General features: G+C 47.1%; 1 long non-coding RNA gene across 1 annotated transcript in view; it reads left to right on the top strand.

Moving 5' to 3' along the window:
• Window positions 1-6940, top strand: part of LOC144691921 (uncharacterized) — a 50853-nt gene extending 43913 nt beyond the window's left edge. Inside the window, exon 4 of the long non-coding RNA XR_013579232.1 lies at window positions 6669-6940. This is a non-coding gene — a long non-coding RNA (uncharacterized LOC144691921). The remainder of the gene's footprint in view (window positions 1-6668) is intronic.
• The last annotated feature ends 14608 nt before the right edge of the window (window positions 6941-21548 follow it).

The following is a 21548-nucleotide window of genomic DNA, read 5'->3' as shown; positions in this document are numbered from 1 at the left end:
CCATTTACCATTTTATGCTGGAGCCTTTCTGCCTTCTGATGCAGGCTCCAGCAAGGATACAGGGATGAACAGAGCCGGGAAGCCAATTGTTCAAGACAGTGACCTTCCTTCCATCATAAGGTCAGAAGTGGGGATGTTCACTGATGATTGCACAATGTTCAGCACTATTCACCACTCCTCAGATACTGAAGCAGTCCATGCCCAAATGCAGCAAGACCTGGATAACATGCAGTGTTGGGCTGACAAGCGGCAAGTAACAATCGTGCCACATAAGTGTCAGGCAATGACCATCTCCAACAAGAGAGAATCCAACCATTGCCCCTTGACATTCAAAGGCATTACCATCACTGAGTCCCCCACTAGTAACATCCTGGGGGTTACTAATGAGCATAAACTGAACTGGACTAGCCATATAAATACTGGCTACAAGAGCAGGTCGGAGACTGGGAATTCTGTGGTGAGTAACTCACCTCCTGACTCCCCAAAGCCTGTCCACTACCTACAAGGCACAAGTCAGGAATGTGATGGAACCCTCTCTACTTGCCTGGATGAGTGCAGCTCCAAAAACACTCAAGGAGCTTGACACCATCCAGGACAAAGCAGCCCGCTTGATTGGCACCCCATCCACCACCTTCAACGTTTACTCCCTCCATCCCCAACGCACAGTGGCAGCAGTGTGTACCATCTAAAGATATACTGCAGCAAATCACCAGGGCTCCTTTGACAGCACCTTCCAAACCCGCGACCTCTACCACTTAGAAGAACAAGGGCAGCTTATACATGGGATTGCCACCACCTGCATGGTCCCCTCCACACAGCATCCTGACTTAGAATTATATCACTGTTTCTTCACTGGGCCAAAATCTTGGAACACCCTCCCTAACAGCACTGTGGGTGTACCTACACCACATGGACTGCAGCGGTTCAAGAAGGCAATAAATACTGGCCTAAGCCAGCAATGCCCACACCCCATGAAAGAATAAAAAACAATGGGTGCTATCAAATTAGCTGTACATTATACACCACAACTGATTCTCACTCCACCGAAATCAGTGGAAAGGAACATTGGGCAGAATACCTAACAGAAGGTTTATCTGCTATTGGCTGGTTTACACTGTCACCAAACATTAAAATTACTCTTTCCCCTTGGGTGGGAAATTCCAGGAAATACCATACTCTACCGCTCTCTTTCAAAGGATATTAATTTCTGTTTCTTATGTTGACTTTGTGTTGAATGCCAACTTGGCTCCATTGATGGCACTTTTGCCATTTAATCAGAAGGCTGAGTGTTTAGGATTTGAACCTTAAGTCAGTGCACAACTGAGGGAGCATGTGTTCACAGAATCTTACAGCACAGAAGGAGGCCTTTTCTTTGGGGAACTTTGCTAATTGGTTGCTGTATCGACTACATTACTATAACTGCAAATCAGAAGCATCTTGTTTTTATTTCAGATTCGCAGCATGCTGCAGTATTTTACTTTTGTATTAGTGTTTAATTCACTTCCACTTCCCTTCCAGGAGAGCCCACCTTGGTTCTGCTCTTCTCTCTGAAGGGATTTCTGTTTGTCACTTTTACCTTGTTTTTCTAAACTATGAAATCTCTAACTTCTAACAGTGACAAAAGGCCAGTGGCCTCAAATGTTGGGGGTAACCTTGTGCACTTTAAGGGATAGTTGAAGGTTGGGTGTCTTTCCGGGTCCTGATCTTGCACTGGCTGTTGTATGCCTGTCTGGGCGATCTTCCTGGAAGTGAGCAATTAAGAGGCCACCTCCGGGCCTGTTGTCCACTTAAGCATGGCAGGCCTGAGATCACAGGCCCAATCTGAGGACCTGCAGCTTTGGAAGGATGACAGTCCCTGACCAGAGTTAGGTGCTGCCACTATTGGAGGGGGGAACGTGACTGTGTATCCATCTTGAGACGCCCTCTGAAGAGGATTGGATTTGTTTTAAAAAAAAAGCCTCTGCTGTGATCTGTCTCTGGGAAAATCACCCAAGGTGGGAATGGGTCAGCCCGGTGACCTGGTGGCTACTTTTATGAAACTCCTTCTGGTCCCGCGTTCAAACTGGTCCCTGTGGGAAGATAAAGGTTTCTCCCGATGAACCCTGCTTCTCTCTCCTGCCTGACCTGCTGAGTATTTCTAGCGTTATTTGTTTTTATTTTGAAAGTATTGCATTGGGCATTAAGCGTTTCTTCCAGCCCTTCTCTCTTCCTCCCTCTCCTTCCATTTTGGTCTTTGCCTGATTTTTTTTTGTCCCAATATGTTACAGCGACAAAAAAAATTAAAACCTTTTGAAAGTCCGTGTTTTGGCTTGAGTGAGTGCTGGGGGGGTGGGAGGAGGGGAAAGCTAAACTCAACGGACAGCTTGAGTGTTCACCATGCTACAGACATCGTGGGCTGAATTTTTCGGGGGGTGGATCTTGAACTCCCGCTGTCGGGGCTGAAAGAGGGAGGCCTTGCTCCGGTGGCTGGTGAGACCCTGGGGTGACATTTTGGGGGTGGCAGCTAAATGAGAGGATGGGTGCCCACCCCCCAGGAGCTGCCAGCTCAAGCAGTGGACCAGCAGCTTGGCAGCCTCAGCAGCGCCACTGCTACTGGTGGCCAGTTCTGAGACTGCATGACCAGGGAGGTGGTGGGGGGTGGGGGTGGGGTGGGCATGTCAATGACCTGTCGCCCTCAAAGAGAAGTGAGTTTGGTTTTGGGGGCAGCCGGGGCCAGGCAGGCAGATACTGATGTTTGGGGGGTAGGGGGCTGTGGTGCACATGCAATGCCATTGCTGCAGAGGGGCCCCTCCATGGGTCAGTGAGTGCCCATCAAGACTGGCCCCCGGTACGTACTGTGCTGCCACCAGGGTGTACCTGGCGATCTCCCCACGTGGCAGCAGGCCCTCCCAACATGGATAAAATTCCCACAGGGGTAGGAGTTGACCTTTAATTGGTCACTTAAATGACTCAATTGGCTGTTCGATGGGCAGCCTTGTCACTAAGGTTCCCGCCACTGGCAATATGCCATGTGCCATGATGGTGGGAAGACGTCAAGCTCCATTGCAGATGCTTTCCCGCACCATATTGCCCATCCTCCTGCCTCCCCAGCCATCACCAATGGGCTGGGCAAATTTGGCCACATGAGTGTGGGGCAAGCTTGATGGACTAGTGGTCTGTCCCTGCCCATCACTTTTTGGGTGTTTTATAATGAAGTACAGTAAGGAGAGTTGGAAATAATGGAAAAAAACACCATTGTTGTTGGACTGTCGGCACTTTGGGTCCCTGGAGTAAAAATGATTGTAGCTGGAATCTGTTGCCAGAACTGTTATTATTCAGCATTTCAGATGGTTTGCATTGATTCTGATTACATGCTATGGGGATGAATACTTTGGCGTGCAGCTCAAACATATGTTAGCCTCAGTACAGTTTACACATCTGTTATTACTGAAGCTTTGCTGTCTGCTGGTCCTGCTATCAGTCTGCAGGAGTTCAATGAGAGGTGATAAAACAATAAATAGAGTGGTTGAATGTTCCTCTGTGTTTATTTTTTCTGCACATCAGACAAAGGACTTCCATTTGAAGGGATTACTATTTACTTTATTGGCTGCTTTTATGATGTTGTCTGCTTCTTGTAATTTTATTTTGCCTTTGTTCTTTACTGCACCCCTCCTGATCTCTGTAACTACCTCCAGCCTGACAGCCCTCTGACATTCCTGAAATCCTTCAACTCTGGAGCCTTGTCCACCTACTTCCTTCACTCCACCAATGGTGGCTGCGTCTTCAGCTGTTTAGACCTTATGCTCTGGAATCCCCTCCCTAAACTTTTCCATTGATCCCTCTCTCCCCCCTCAAAATCGACCGCTTTGACCAAGATTTTGGGTCACCTGGTCTTTGGCCCAGTTCAATTTATGTCTGATTCTGTCTAAGTGCCTTTTGGAACTTTTCACAATGTTGAAAGTCTTATATAAATACAAGTTTTAGTTGTTGCATCGGCTGTATGGTCAGGTCACATAGTTGAGATGGACGTGAGAGAGGTTCTGCTGGTTTTCAAGGTTTCCCCAGAAAGATTTGTTCACTGGAATGTTAGTCCATTGTTTCTTGTTCTCAATGTGTGTTGTTGATTGATATTGAGACTCTCTTACGCAGCCGAGGTCAATTATACTGCATGCCTCTGTACACCTGGAATGGTGTTAAAACAGCAGTGACAGTATTGAAGAGACAACTGTTTTGCTGACTTCCTGACAAAATGTAGAAATTTTACATTCTTAAAATTAATTAGGAGACTTGATAAGCAAGGCTGGTGCTCCTGGGCGGTACAGAGGTTGGGCTACTTTGTTGGTGCCACTGTCTCTCAGACGAGATATTAGACCATGCTGATCTGTTCAGATGGATCTGTAAGATCCCACGGCACTTCTTGAAGAAGGGTAATATCCCCTGGTGCTCCGGCCAATATTTATCCCTCAACCAACACTGCTCAACAGCTGATGACCTGCTCATTATTGTATTGCTGTTTGTGAGACCATGTATCACAAATTGTCTGCTGCATTTCCTACATTACAGCAGTGACTACTCCTCCTTCCTTCCATATTCACTTCAGTAAGAGCAGATGGGGGTGCCATCATTGAGGTCCAAACCCCAAAGATTTTTTTTAATGTTTGGAAGATTGGTCTCAATGCTGGGGTGGATAGGGGTAAAGAGCTAATGGCCAGAATGGGATGATACCAGCCCAATGTGGCAAACGTGGACTGGCAATTTGCCATAAATGTGCCTGAAGTGGCATGTATACCTGCCTTGATCCATGGCAATGAGGCCAGACCAGTGTTATCCAGGGCGAGCACATCTGCAGTAAGTGTTTGCAGCTTGAGGAGCTTTGGCTCAGAGTCATTGAGCTGGAGGCCGAGCTGCAGACACTGTGACACATCCGGGAGGGGGAAAGTTACCTGGATGCTTTGTACCAGGAGGCAATCACACCGCTTAGGATAGGATCTTCTGATTTGGAAGGTGGTCAGGGACAGGAGGGTGTGACTTAGACAGGTAAGGGGACCCAGAGGGCAGAAGTGCAGGGGCATCAGGGATGTTGCTGGTCTCTTTGCCTGAGTGAACTGCTCGTGGAGGCATTCCTAATCCCTGCAGCTCATGTCTGCAACGCCAGTTAAGCCCGATCGAGGGCCAATCCCCACCCACCCTGAGCCCCTAAGTTTGGATAGGCTGGTCACTCAATGGTGTGCCTGGGCCCAAAACTGAAATCAACTGTCTAGTCTTTTAATCTCTTGTTGATGCTTATTACATGAAATCATTATGTAATGACTTTTGCAATTGTCAATTACAAGATCAGGGAATTTGATTATTCCATTGCCATATAGTGAATCATTATCTGATGATTATTGCAATATGTGGGAGCTTGCTGTGCACAATTTGCAGCCGTGTAACAACAGTGACTACATTTCAAGTGTAATTAATTGGCCATAAAACACTTTGGGGCATCCTGAGGTTGCGAAAGGTGCTATATAAATGCAAGTTTTTTTCCCTTTCTTTGTGGGTCTGCTCTATTCAGTTACACTTCATTCTAAACTTGGCTCCTTCTCATTCCCTGAACATCAATGAAAATCTACACTGTAATTTAACACAGCCGTAGACCCAAAGGCTTGAAAAGAAAAAAAATATTGATCTCTCTTCCGTAAGCAGGCTTCACATAGCTCCAAGTGACAATTCTGGTGGAGATTTTTTTTCACTGCTCATTCTCGAGATGTCAGGCATTGCTGGCAAAGCGACATTGATTCCCCATCCCTTGGTCCCCTCGGGAAGGTGGTGGTGAGCCAGCTTCTTCAACAACTGCAGTTCATATGGTGAAGGTGCTCTCACAGTGCTGTTAAAGTGAGAAAGACCAGGCAATGGACCCAGAGAACAATGGAGGAACGGTGATATGTGACTACACCAGGATGGTGTGCCACTTTGACATACTGATTTATTGAATTTGACAGTTGCCAATTTGAGCCGTAGAGAGCTGGGATCAGTTTACACCGACGGCACAGACAGTAATTCTCAAACTCTGAAAAGAACCGGACAAGGAATGCAATATCTTTAAGAGCCCGGCTTGTTCTCACTAGAGCATTCATGTTCAGGATCTTTGGAGACCTCTCTCCATGTGTAGCTCCTTACCAATCCATGCTTGCCCTTTGGTTCAGACTGTTTATTTGCATTACAAAGGGGGACATTCCAATGGATGAAAATTACAGCATTCCTGCTTTTAGAGGGAAATGATGTGGAATAAATCTGACTGGCTCAGACTTCTCCGCATTTCTTTTGATATTTTGCCATCTAAAGAGAGAGAGGAGAAATGCAATACATGAGGCCTTCCATGGTATGGCTTCAGTTTTTGGATGATTTGCTTCACAGTGATAGGGGTGTCACAGTAGATCACCCACAATGCATTATTCTGTTGCGAGGCAACCAGTCTTTCGCAGGACCTGCCACTCAAGGCCACAGGCTCTCATCACTGTCCATCTTGCTGGTTCTTGGGGAACAAAGTTTATGTCCTGTCAGGAGCTTGTAACATTCATTCTCCAAATCAGAAGAAACCTGCATGAAAAGACTGCCTTTCCCTCTTCTTTTCAGCTTTTAACACTTTGTGAAGTTGGTGGTAAATCATTGTGACATATGTCTCTTTTCTGCTTCTGTTCCTGTAGGTATCTCCCAAGTAACAATTCCAACATGCCATGTCATAGGAGAAGTTGGCATCTCAGTACTTAGGTCACACCATGTAAACACGTAGCAGGAAGGAAGAGGGATGACTGGAGGTGGCAGTGGTGGAGGAGGAACCTGCTGGCTGTGTGTGTATCATTGTACACACTTGATTCCTTTCAGGAATTCCTGTTCCTTGAAGGAATACATAAGGATAAAATAGCAGGATCCAGTTTGAAAAGCTCCCAGACACTTTGAAGACTTTATACTGGGCCTGATTGACAAGGATGAAACGCTTGGCTACCGTGTTTTCATCTACCTTCTGCTGTAAAGCCCATTGGGATATGTTCTATGTTACAGGCATAATATAAATGTACCGGTGTTGTTTATCCTGTTGCCCTCCGCTCCAAGATCAGGACTAGTACCATTCTATTTATTGCTGGAATCCACTTAAACACAAATTTATGGTACGGCAATGCAAGCCACGGACATTTCATTGCCCACCTACAAGGGCAGATAGGGTTTTGGTTTAACATTACATAGGAAAGGGAGCAGCTCTGAAAGGACTCCCTCTATACTGAGCTAAACTGCCAGCCTAGAATATGTACTCAAGTGTCTGGAGGTCCCATCTCCTCCCTCAGGTACATGGCATGGATTTTGAAGATGAGCAGGAGAGCCCCTGTGTCCTGGCCAATATTTATCCCCTCAATCAACATCACCAAAACCGATTATCTGGTCATTATCACATTGTTGTTTGTGGGAGCTTGCTGTGCACAATTTGCTGCCGCGTTTTCTATATTACAGCAGTGACTACACTTTAAAAGCACTTTATTAGATGTAAAGTGCTTTGGGGTGTCTTGAGGTTGTGAAAGGTGTTATATAAATACACATTCTTCATTCCTTCTTTCATTCCACAGCATAATCCCACAAACAGCAATGTGATAAATGATCAGATAAACTATTTTAGTGATGGTGGTTATGTGATTGTTTAGGGCGGAACTCCCTTGATCTCCTACGAATAGTGTTGTGGGATATTTTATGTCCACCTGTGAAGAGAGATGGGGATTTGGTTTAAGGTCTCATCCAAAAAGACAATGCATCTGCCCTTGCTGCTGCACTGAGGTATCAGCCTGGATTACATGCTTACGTCTCTGGAATGGGCCCTGAACCTGTGGCCTTCTAAGTCAGATGCAAGGATGTCAAAACTGAGCCAAGGCTGAGTTCCATTTGAATAGGAAGCTTTTAGGGATTGCAGGAAACATGTACTGCACTCAATATTACCTACAACCAAGGCATAAAATTGAGTTATCTTCATACCCTACCTGAAAACTTTGACCGAATTCTGTGGGCAACAGTGTTAATGTGCACTCGGGTGTGATACTCTGTGTTCGGGAGTGATTTTTAAGTCATCACTTGACATCTGAAAGTGATCAAGTGAAGAAACTGACCTGAAACCACATCAATTGCAAACAGCAACTGCTCAGCTGACATCACTGGTGTTGGACTGACATAGAATGCGATCCCAGATAGCTTCAAGTGTGCTCACGGAAGTAAGTTGGCATGTTTAAGTGGCACAGGGTAGAAGTTGTTGTTGGAAGTTATCTAAGTCCTGCACGGCCCATACCTGGAGTGTGGTTAAGGGCATGTACCAGCGATTAGTATGGGCCGGCCTGGTGGTGAACATGTCCGCCTCCCAATTTCTGGTATCATGGGGCATAGAGATATAATTAGATGCAGTATCGATATTAGGTAGAATCCATATGTAATTAGGACCTTAACTTTAGAATTGAATAAATGATTACAGTTTGCTAACAAGCAGAAAAAGGCTCGAAACCTTTTACCCATTTTGCACACAGTGGGACAGCTCTGAATTTAATTAAAGGTAGATATGTTTGGAATCAACCAGAATTTTAAAAAGCTTTTTTCAGACATGGGTACCAGACATGGACTAGTCTCAAGACTGGTGGGGGCCACCCCTTACCTACACCCAACCTCCTCCACACCCCTCTCCGCCACCCCATCCTACGATCAACCTCCCCAAAGCCCCCAAACCCCGCCTAACCCCCAACCCCCTACCCCGTCCCACCTCCTACTCCACCCTATCTTCCACTCCCCCACCCCCATACACTCCACCCCTACCCACCTCCTTCTCCACACTGACCTACTCCCACCCCTTACCCCCCACCCCTTCTACCCCCCACCCACTCTACTCCCAACCCCCACACTCCAAGCACCCACACCCCCTCCTAAGCCACAACCTCCCTCCTCAACCCCACTTTCTTCTCCCCAAACCCTCCTACCCCCACCCTTACCCCCTCTACCCGCCACCTCCCCTCCTACCCCCATCCGTGTCCTTCCCCCTAACCCCCATCCACTTCTCCAACCCCTACATGCCATCTTAGGTCCCCTCCTATCACCAAACCACCCACCCCTACCACCCCTCCTATCCCTACCCCCTACCAGCCCTTCCCCCTCCACTCCACCTCCCCCCTCTATCCCTCCTTCCCCCTTTATCCTTCCTCCCCCTCCCCTCCCTCCCCGACGATAGTGAAGTGAAATTTCCCCTTCTTCTAAAATCCATAAGTAACAGAGGGTTTAACTATTCTGGAAGCTAAAGGCCTTTTCCAGTTTCTAAATGTTTTCTATTAGTTAACATAGAATACACAAGGTGAATCTGGGACAATTCGCCCTAAGTGTGGTAGTGGATGTGAAAAGTGATGTTTTACCCGCTGGCTGCAATGGAGGGTTTTTGTGCCATATCATCCCATTGCTGGTGTACCCCGCCTCATTAATAATGCATTCACGGGAAACACGCCAGATCGCTAGTGGGCGGGCTCGGATTTGTCCGCTACGCCGTGACTTCAGCATTTCCTCACTCCGGGCGCCATATTTAAAGCACACCAGAGCGCAGCCTACTTCATACCTACAGACCAGGACCGCTCCAGGCAAAAAATGGCCCAGAAAGTAAAGATGATGGCAGTCCCCAAATTTAGTGGCGCCTCTCTGGGGCACTGGCTGGACACAGAGGAAGGCCGTCGCAATGTCCCCTACCCCGACTCTGGTGGACCTCTTGCAGCCAGAGTCACCAGTCTGGTCTGGGAGGCGGTGGCAGCAGTGGTCAGTGCCACCGGAGCACAGAGGAGGGCAGCCATCCGGTACGGGAAGAGGATGAATGGTCTCATCCATTCCGCCAGGGTAGGTCAACCACCTCATCAACTCACGCACTCACAAACCCATCGCACATCCACAGGGATCTCACACCTCAAGGGACAACACCACTAACTCTCACACACACCCTCACTTCCCCACCAGACTCGTACCCTCTGGAGCTCATGTCCTCATCCTGTCCATGGCTCCACTCACCACACAAACATTCCACACAGTGCCATGTGTCCTGCTCACACTCTCTCCATCTGTTTCCATGTAGGAGAAGCTGGCTCACAACAGGAGTGTGAGATCCCAGACTTTGGTGGAGTGGCCCACATGAGGCCCCTCTCTCTCTTTGAGGAGTGTGTCCTCGAGCTGACTGGTGAGGACGTGGACCCTGCCTGCGGTGACAGTGGGGCTAGCGGTGAACACCCACGTGAGGATCCTACATCACATCATCCCTCTCTCAACACAACTGTGAGTGCTCTCTCTCTTCTGTTTTTGACTCTGCTGCCATGAACTAATTATCTCTACTTTGGTTCACAGGGAGCTCTGCCAAGTGACCAACACCCTCAGCCAGCCAATCCCTCAGCTCCATCCAGGTCCTCACCTCCAGCCAAGAGGACACCTCCTCCATTGAAGAGCTGGAAATAAGCAGCCTGGAAGACCCATCACAGCGCTTACCCACACCCTCCACCAGCGCAGAGACACACACCTCGGTGGGACCTAGATCTAGAGCAGGCTCGGGTTCACAATCTGGTGGTCACCGCATGGACACGTGTCCACAGCAGGAGGAGGCAGGTTCAGCCGAGCTCCCTGGCACTCGGAGGCCTGCTGGGGAAGAGGCATCTGTGAGGCCCGAGTCAGATGACGAGCCTCTGGATTTGGCCTTCCAACTCATCCTGGAGAGACAGCAGAAGGCGGGGGAACATCATGCAGAGCTGTTGGAAGCCCTCAACAGAGTGGCACGTGAGTTGTAGGTGTGCTTCTGCCTGCTCTCTGATGAAGTGCTGTGCCCACATGTGTGCACATGAAGGCCTCTATAGGAAGGATGGTGGACACCATAGAAACCCTGGTCCAGCAGAATATGGAGATGCACACAGACCTGCACTCCATTGCGTTAGCCATGGGTAAGTTCCTGCAGTGGCAACACGAGGGAGAAACAGGGCACCTCGACATCCCTCCAGGTGCTCCATTCCTCAAGGAGACAGGCAGGGGCCATCGGGCATTTAAAGGGAGGAGGAGAGGCAGCTGGACACCCTTGGGTTACCCAATCAAGAATCTCACAGGCTGTTTGCTCCCTCTGAGGCCCCTTTGCCTGTGACCTCCTCAACCTCATCCTCTGTCACTGCAGAGGGAGCAGCTGGCCCACAGGAGGACAGCAAAAGCAGGCCAGGGCCCTCAAGGCCTCAGCTCTCCAGAGGACACACGCTGAAGTCATCAGAGGTAACAGGGCCAACCATTGCACAGGCTGTCTCCGCTCCTGCTGCGGATGTCAGGGCAGCACCTAGAAGAAGTGGTAGGCCTAGAAATGTTAAGAAATTCTGATCACAAGTGGTTGTGCAGGTGAACACATTTTGCCACTTTATAATCTGAATATAAATATTCACTCTCATTGAATAATATGTAATGGTGTCTTTCAACTTCACTTAAAGGCTTTGTAGGTCCTTCCCCTGTATCCCCCCCTCCACTAGCAGTTCAACTGCATGCAGCTGGACAAGGATTGAATCTGGAGGGAGAAGTGTGAGTGTGAGTGTGAGTGTGTGCGGCAGGGCCTTTTGGAGCCTCGTGTGAGCCTCTCCCACACACACGGAGCTTTCCTCCATCACACTCATCTCACTGTCCCGAGCATTTTCAATGCTGCCTGCTGGGGTTCTCTTTCAGGTGTCCATCTGATCTGACCGGCATCTCCGCCCACCCACTGCTCGCACTCCCATGTAGCACCTGTGCCCGTCCAACACGATGTTCTGCTCATTTTTGATTTGTGCAAAATGGTCATAGTAAAGTTTTTGATAAGCTCCCCCATCCTTTCCCCTCCCCCGTCTCCGTGTCCATTCCCCCATCACAGTCCACCCCCCTGGCATCACCTTCCACTTCCCCATCATTACCCCCACAGCCCAAAACCGTCTCCTTCACGAATGTCCAGGTGGACGTGCACATTCTCTACCTTCCTGAGAATCCCACGCACAGTGAACTCCCTGACCTCCTTCTTCCCACCCCTAGGGTCTGTGTTTGCCTCATGTCCCCACCAACCACCTTCTGCCCCTTTTAATGATACCGATGCACCCTCAAGCTCCCACCCTACTGGCTTCCTCTGCCTCTCGCTCATTCGCCATTCCCTCCTACCATACCCACCCTGACTTCGTTCCCCAGACCCCCTCCCTCGCACGTTCACCTGGATATTCCAGCCCCAGCCCTTAGCCCTTCGTCCACCATTACTCCTTCCTCCACCCTTATTCCCTCCTCCCACTGTACTCCCTCCTACCCCTTCAAACCTCACCCCCCGACAACTTTGACACCCCACTTCCAATCTCACTCCCCAACACCTTTGCTCCCCCAAACTCACTCCCCCGACACCTTCACCCTCCCCAACTTCGCCCCTTGACACCTTTTCCCTCTCCCCCAACCTCACCCCTCAAGGGAGACCATGGAAGATGGTGCGAGCTCATGGCGAAATCCCTGAAGTTCCAAAGTCTCAGCGAAGTCAAAGCTGCTGCATGGGGACCTCCCGCCTTCCAAGAGCTGCTTCATGGAGGAGCCATGTGCTTCAGAATCCACCCACCATGAGACCCCCCCCCAGGGTCCGGTAGCCATAGGACTCCAGCACCTTCTTCCTCTCAGATGTCTGTGATCTGAACGAGGCCTTAATGGTAAGTCCCAACTCCTGCATGTCATGCTTGTCCAGATGTGTTCTGAGCTGACGTGTTTTCCTGCCAACGTAAGGGTAAATCAGTCGGGTGGTGGGGGGGTGGGTTGTGGGGGGGTACGATTCTGGCTGGGCTCACTTTGTACCCCATTACCGGGATGCAAATCGGGTTCACGCCGGTTTCCAAATGGACTCACGATCCACCATGGCGGACACCATTGGATGATCCCGCTGTGATTTCACTCCGGCGTGACACCTCCCGCCAAATACTCTCCCCTGCCAACGGGAAGCGGAAAATTCCAACCAGGGCCCAATTCGTCCTAATTTCAAAAAAATTATTAGTTCATGGGATGCGCATGACACTGGCTAGGCCAGCATTTATTGCCCATCCCTAACTGCCCTTGTTCAGAGGGCATTTATGAGTCAACCACATTGCTGTGGGTCTGGAGTCACATATAGGCCAGACCAGGTGAGGGCGGCAGATTTCCTTCCCTAAAGGACATTAGTGAACCAGATGGGTTTTTATAACAATCGGCAATGGTTTTGTGGCCATCATTAGACTTTTAATTCCAGATTTTGTTTTCAAATTTCAGCATCTATTGTGGTGGGATTGAATGCCAGGTCCCCAGAGCATTACCCTGGGTATCTGGAATACTAGCCCAGTGACAATACCACTATGCCACCGTCTCTCCTCTAATATGGCCACTTGGCTCATGGGGCACATACGGCAAATGAGAAAAAGCACTATTGGAGCAGCAGAGCTGTAAAAGGGCTAATATATCCACATCATTATGAACTCTTTCACGTTTGCCAATATATTTCATACCAATTCCTATTCAAATGCTAAATTATCTAACTTCCCCCTGGATAATTTCCACCCCTCACCTTTGACAGAGTTTTGTTCAGATCAACAAATTTGAAAATTCCACTCCGAATCCCCTCAATCCTATCTTTAATGACAATCTTGAGAGGCTCTCAGCTAAAGCCATATCCCTGTGGGATTCCATTAATGAGTGCTCCCTCGCACAAAACAGCAATCTCCAGTTACCCAACATTTCCTTGTGTAATTGCAAATGTTGCCTTTTCCTAACCAAGTGAACAGAATAATAAAGAAAAAAGTGATACCTCCTCAGGGCATCCCAAAATGCCTTGCAGCCATTGAATTATATTTGAATTACAATTACTGTTATCATAGAGCAGGAGTAGGCCATTCGGCCCTTCGAGCCTTCTCCGCCATTCACTATGATCATGGCTGATCATGCAACTCAATAGCCTGCTCCTGCTTTCTCCCCATATCCTTTGATCCCTTTTGCCCCAAGAGCTATATCTAACTCATTCTTGAAAACATACAATGTTTTGGTATCAACTTCTTTCTGTGGTAGCGAATTCCACAGGCTCACCACTCTCTGGGTGAAGAAATTTCTCCTGATCTCAGTCCTAAATGGTCTACCCCATATCCTCAGACTATGACCCCTGGTTCTGGACTCCCCCACCATCGGGAACATCCTTCCTGCATCCACCCTGCCTAGTCCTGTTAGAATTTTATAGGTTTCTATGAAATCCCCCCTCATTCTTCTGAACTCCAGCAGATATAATCCTAACCGACTCAATCTCTCCTCATATGTCAGTCCTGCCATCCCAGGAATCAGCCTGGTAAACCTTCGCTGCACTCCCTCTATAGCAAGAACATCCTTCCTCAGATAAGGAGACCAAAACTGCAAATAATATTCCAGGTGTGGTCTCACCAAGGCCCTGTATAATTGCAGCAAGACATCCCTACTCCTGTACTCGAATCCTCTGGCTATGAAGGCCAACATACCATTTGCCTTCTTTACCGCCTGCTGTACCTGCATGCTTACCTTCAGCGACTGGTGTACAAGGACACCCAGGTCTCATTGCACGTTCCCCTCTCTCAATTTATTGCCATTCAGTTAATAATCTGCCTTCCTGTTTTTGCTGCCTCACATTTATCCACATTATACTGCATCTGCCATGCTAACATGTCAACAAACAAGGTTGTCAATTTGTGCATAAGAAACTTATACAAATGGTAAATGTTGTTTGAGGGAAGAATGTTAGTCAGGACAATGAGAGATTATCTAGCCCTCTTCCATTTATTGCATGGGGTCTTTTGCATCCACCTGTGGGCAAAACTGATCCTTAGTTTAACGGCTGTCCTGAAGGAGGACACATTCCCCCGGTACCTGCACAGTGCTGTGCTTAACTCCAGCTTAGTGCCTTCCTGCAACTATGATGAGCACTAAGTAGGAGGAGTGGGGCTATTTCAGCATTGTATCATGCTGGTTCATTGCCTAATGTTGGTACCATTTAAAGCCAATTTGGTCTGAAATAACTTTTAATCTGGACAAGGATTTCACCTCCCTTTTCAAGTCACACATGCAGCCACTACCAACAGGAAATCCCTATGCTGCCTTTCGAAACATTTAGGGTCACAGGAATACTCTGACAAGAGGGTCCCTCTTGTCTAGAAACATGTGGAGGAAACGGTCAAATTTGGTCGAAGGACGTTAACCTAAATAGTTATCTGGATGTGAGATATTAACATTGGCAATAATTGGCAATATTATCAAGCTACTTGGGCACTGGATACCATTTAAAGCTGTAGCATCTTTCACAATCTCAGAATTTCCCAAAGTGTGTAGAAGGCTGTCCTCAGCAAAGGTTGAAATGATAGTCGATTGTTAACTCAATCCATGTCAGCCAACAATTTGAATATCCCAGATTTGTTCTGAATGTGTTTTCCAGTTTGAAGTCATGTCAGGGTGGGTGTACCTGATTCAAATAAACTTGACTGAGAACTGCAGGACAATTTTCTCATGCCTGGCATTTGCATCTAAATTTAAAGATGGACCAGTCAGGTAAAGAGGACTTCACTGCTCACAAGCTCTTCCATCCCTTGTACTCCACCGGGCAACAAGGGTTACCGGGAAGCCAAGGCCTAACAAAAACATAGGAAGGTGTGGGGTAGAAACTCGTCATGGGCAGTAACCCATATAAATACTGGTGGTTATGTGACTGGACTAGTAATCCAACAGGCCTGAAGTAGTGACCCGGGGATTTGAGTTACAAATCCCATTGGGGAGTTTCAATTCAGTTAACTAATAAATCTGGAATAAAAGGTTAGTATCAGCAATGATGGTCCATGGAACTATTGGATTGTCACAAGGTTCACTAATGCCTTTAGGGAAGGAAATCCACTGTCCATAATCAGTCTGACCTACATGTAACTTCATAACCATAACAATGTGGTTGTCTCTTAACTGCCAACAGAAATGGCCAAGGAAGCTATTGAGTTAAGGGTAATTAGGCAATAAATGCTTGCCTTGCCTGCAAAATACGCACGCAGGCTGCAATTGGCTATTGCCCAAGTCAGACTTATTGTCAGTATGTTTCAATATCTTACCGTCAAAATGTGGGTGAGTTGTGGATCTGATTGGGAGTAAGATCATTTTGTCATTATCAACATATATGTAGTAATTATAGTTTGGAGTTAACATCATGGGGAACCTCTAGGAGAGAGTTCTTTAGTTATAGAGCTTGATGTACACATGTGGTGGCTGGTCCTGTCCATACACCCATGGCAGCAGGTCTGATAGACTCTGGGTGAAATTGCACACAGATTAGACTCATAGACGTTTACAGCACAGAAGGAGGCCATTCAACCCTTCATGTCTGCACCGGTCAACAGAAATCTGACAACACTAACCCCATTTTCCAGCGCTTGGCCCATAGCCCTGGAGGCTATGACAATGCAAGTAATTATGTTGGCCCTTTCCTTGGAACCATGTTTCTACTGATTATAGATGCTCATTCCAAGTGATTAGACATTTATGAGGTTAAGTCATTAATATCAGGCACTACTATAGAATAACCATATCCATGGATTGCCAGTGGTAATCGTCTCACATAATGGTACTGTGTTATGAGTGCTGAATTTCAATGATTTATCAGCCTCAATGGTATCATCCACATGAAGACTGCACCATAACTAATGGACTGGCGGAAAGAGCAGTACGAACTTTTAAGGCAGGAATGAAAAAGTTAACAGGTGAATTGTTGGAAACTAGACTTGCTTGTTTCCTCTTTCACTACAGAACAAACCCCCCACACTACGACAGGAGCAACACCTGCAAAATTACTGATGAGGCGCTGTCTTTGAACTGATACTTCCCAATTTGGAGGGGAAGGTGGAGAAAAGTCAAGGGAACCAAAAAGCGACACATGATTTGCAAAGTCGTGAGTGACAAGTTACTGTTGGAGAAGCAGTATATGTAAGGAACTTCGGTGGAGGACCGAAGTGGTTACCTGGTAAATAAGCTCTGTGACCGGGCCATTGTCATACCATGTGGAAGTGGAGGGCCAGATCACCCGTAAACATGTGGATCATTTAAGAAGCAGGGAGATACCCCAACAAAATGATGTTCCACCTGTAACCATTGCTGAACCTGTGGTTCTGTTTGAAGTTTCTCAACCAGGGATAGACATACCCAATGTCTCTGTTGGAGTGGAAGACAGTGAACTGCCTGTGCCTAATGAGGTACCTGAGCTTAATGCTGTTCCAGCGAATGTGGTTTCTGAAAAAGAATCTGAAGTTGTGGAGCTGCAACGTTCCACATGGATCAGGAAACCACCCGAAAGACTGAACTTGTAATTTCATGACCTGCATAAATATTGTAATGTCATGAGATAAATATCCTTGTAAATACAAAATGTACAGAGAAGTTAAAGGGGGAGGAATGTAGCAATTATAGTTTGGATAAATGTAGGACTGTGGCTTTAAGAATAATCCTGTGTTGTAAGATCACATGATCTGTGTAAGCCAATGAGCTAGCAGCATGGGGAACATCTAGGAGAGGGTTCTTCTTCTGTTGTAGAGTTAGGTGCACACATGTGGTGGCTGCTGCTGTCTTATAAATAAAGTTAAATGTGTCACTAAGAAAAGTTGCCTGGAAAATAAACTCTATAACAATATGCAAGGCTGAATTTTTCTCACAAAATGCTTGAAGTTAGCTGAGGGATAATCATTGGCCAAAACAACGGGGAAAGTTCCTTTGCTTCTTCAAGATATAGCCATGGGATCTTTTACAACCACCTGAGAGGGCAGATTGATTTCCGGCTTAAACTTTCGTATGAAAGACAACATTTCAGACAGTGAAGCACATCCTCAGTACTGCACCAGAGTGTCAACCTAGTATCTGGAGTGAAATTTGAACCCAGAACCTCAAAGGCCGAGTGCTACAAGTGAACGACAACTGATACTTCAGTGTCCCTTATAAAAGAAGAAAATATTTCTTATAACTAACATGCCCCTTCCTTTTTCATTGCCCTTCTATCCCCTGTCTTCCACCCCTCCATCACATCTCTCTTCAGTAGATCACTTAGCCACCTATTCCACCCATTCATATTAACCCTGACAATGATTTTCCTTGCTACCTTATTCTATACTCTTGCTAAGTGAGGAGAGAAGTCCTCTATGATTTCCTTTCTTGCTCCAATCAAGATGATTGGCCTCAAATTTGCTCAGATTAGAGTCTGCATTCTGCTATAAATAGGCAATATGGGTGGAAACAAAAAACTACTGCGGATGCTGGAAATCCAAAACAAAAACAGAATTACCTGGAAGATATGGGTGGAATATATATATGCGTGGAAGGCAGTTTATTAAAGAGAGATGAGCTGTTAATGTATTGAAATTATATCCAGCTAGAGCTGAATATCTCCTCATGATTCACAATATCAGTTCTCCCCTGCCTGCTGTTCCACACATTGGGTATGGTGAGTTAAAACTCAAGGCCTTTGGCTCAGTGGTGTCAATCCCACCTCTGGGTCAGAAGCTGCCAGGTTTGAACCCAACTCCTGACAGTCCTGGTGAGCAAAGACTGGAGGGCTCCTGCTCTGACTTCTGAGTTGACGGTGAGCGGGGTTGTCACATTCAGTGAGGGTGAGGGTAAGCCCCTCCACTCATCATATGGGTTGTGGGGGACGATAACGCCCTCCCACTAAATGGAACTGATTACAGTATAAAGATGGTTATGGCCATGGAAAGAACATGGATGTCATGGCCTGACAGACTGTCAATCAGCTTCTGAATCTTTCCATTGCATCACAGTGTTCTTCATCATAAAAGTCTGACAATACAAAACCAATAACTGTCCTAAAGCTGTCATTTCTAGCCTCTTATAAATAAAAAGTTTATTAAAAGATAGGCTAAATTGTCAGTATTATCCTTCTTCCCTCAGAGTTTAATGCAGCACCAATGAGGTTCATTCAGTAACCCAACTGAAAAGATCTGTGAAGATAGCTGGTATCTAAAATGGTAATGTCAAATGGCAATGTATATATATTCAAAAGCTTTAATTAGGAAAAACCATAGATTTTTATAACGTCTTTTGCATCAATGAATTATTTTTGTCGGTATTTATGCAAACACAAAAGCCAAATCCCACATGCAGCAATGAGATGTGATGTGAGAGTGAAGTGGAAGGGTTGAGCTTTGTTCTTTTCCAACTTGGTTCTCCCCCAATTATCTGCTGAAGTGTGCAGGCTGAATGGGGTTTCCATGCAATTCCGTTACTTACACCCATTTTACACTATTTTTATGCCAATGTCCAATCCAATGGATGAACCTACCCAAGAAACTCAAGTGTAGCTCCTCCCACAGCCACCAGCAGGCACAACACTTGAGTTTAACTGTGGAACAGTGGTGTTATTCACTTCGAGGAACCTCCCAAATGATATAAATGCAAGCTTGCTCTTCTAAATGTGGACATGTTTCACCACCCCGGATTTTCCATGCCCGCCGGCGTCGGGTGTGTTCAGTGGCGTGAGCGGACAATATGGCGCGATCAGTTTCACGACAGCGTGAAACCAATTCGTTATCATCTGCTCAGCCCTCCGATGGCAGGCCACATTCTCTGCCATCAGATGTCAGGAAACTCTTTGTAATACAGCAGCGTGTCATTATTAGGCCAGCCCATGGAATCACCCCGCTGGCTGGATCGGCTGCCCAAACACGCTGACGTGTTTCACAACAGCACATAAGCGACATGCATCCGGTGGGCTCCACTTCGCTCTGGACTCCAAGGTTTGTTTGCCTACCTTGCTGTGATCAGCACTCACAGTCATCAGCACCAGGCTTCACAGCCAGCACCACATCACTTTTAGGGGACTCACAGGTAGGCCTCAACCTACCAGATCAGCCATATATTTTCAATGGCTGCAGGGCTAGGGCTTGCTAGGGGAAGGGGGAGAACTGGCCTCAGGCAAGGGAAGAGGCTGCAGGACGAGGGCTGTACTGGGGAAGGAGGGTAATCCAGGGCGTGTGTGGGGGGCACATGTTGATCTGTGCAAGTGGCCTCAAGGCGGTGAGGGCTGAGGAGGCAGTCTCCAGAGGAGATGAGGCCAGATGGTGATGTGAGGGTGTGTGAGAGAATGAGTGGTGATGTCCCTTGATCTGGCAGTGAGTGAGATACCAGTGAATGTGTGATGGGTTTGAGTGTGTGAGTTTAGAATGATGAGATGGTTGCCTTACCCTGGCGGCATGGATGAGATCATTCATCCTCTATCTGCATTGGATGGCCGACCTCTTATGTGCCGCATTGGCATTGCTGCCACTGCCTACCAACCCTGGTTGGTCACACCTCTGCCCATCCTGCAGCCAGACCGGTGGTAGAGGACATCACGGCGGGCCTCCACAGAGTCCAAAAGGCGTTTCAGTGATGTGCCGCTAAACCTGGGGGCTGCAGTCTTTTTGACTTTCGTGGACATCTTCCCTGCAATAGCCATAGGCTGGAAGCACTGAGATGTAAATGTGCGTGTCTGGACTTTAAATATGACGCCTGGCTTGATGAAGCGGTGAGGTGATGGTGCGGTGTGTGAATGAGAGCCCGCCCACCATTGAAACGGTGTGTTTTCCAGGAACCCATAGCTAAGGTGGCCGGTTTGGGACAATACAGCATGAAAACCCTCCATTGCGGCTCGCTTCGTTTTACTGCCAGGTAACACACTTAGTGCAAATTTGGGACAATTCCACCCACCGTTCCCAAAGGGTATTTGTAGCTAAACCAACAGGGGGCAGCAGCAAACAGCCAGAAGCCCCTAGTTTGCAGCCAGGAAGCAGGTGGCAGAGCTGTCCAACATTGCTAATCTCTTCAGATTCTGGCCTTCAATTATAACCTCACTCTGTCAACACTGAGTCACTTTGTGCTTTTCTGGCTTGGGGAGGGGTCTCCTAGACAACAGCGAGCTTGCCTGCTGATATTAGAGCAAAGCCTTCTTTATTTATTGCTGCAAGGGGCCCTGCTTGTCCACAACTGTGACTGCTAAATCTCACAGCGTAAAATAACTTGCGCATAGTGTTACTCACTGCCCAACGCGACACAGAAACGAGAGAGGTTTATGCCATTTTTGGAATTCTCCAGATACCATCTCAGTTGAACCTTGTCACAGTTTGAATCCACTGGGGAAACGAGGGATGAATGAGAAGGCAGAAGACAAGCAGTGAAATTTTTTTGCCAGTGTTTTCTAACGTGTAAAGCATTGAAACAGTATTACAGTCATGAATACAGGATTGTAAAAGCTTAATGAGAATAACAAATGTGCCAATTGGCTGTTGAAATATTAACTATTCATAGCGTTCTCTGAATAACATGAAACAATAAAGCTCACAGAATATCTATTTAAGGAGCTACACGTGTGATTAAACTTTTAATCTTTACGGTGCCAGCTTTCCTGCAATCTTTGTTTTCAATTAAGTACTGGCAGAGTGCGATGCAATGATGTAAAGGGGGAACCATCTCCCTGAAATAGTATTTGGCAAGCTTTAAAGGAAACCTTAAGGGGTAAGATGGTG

This window comes from Cetorhinus maximus, chromosome 16 (assembly GCF_964194155.1).
Source record: "Cetorhinus maximus chromosome 16, sCetMax3.hap1.1, whole genome shotgun sequence".
NCBI lineage: Eukaryota > Metazoa > Chordata > Chondrichthyes > Lamniformes > Cetorhinidae > Cetorhinus > Cetorhinus maximus.
This window is presented reverse-complemented; position numbering and strand designations above follow the sequence as displayed.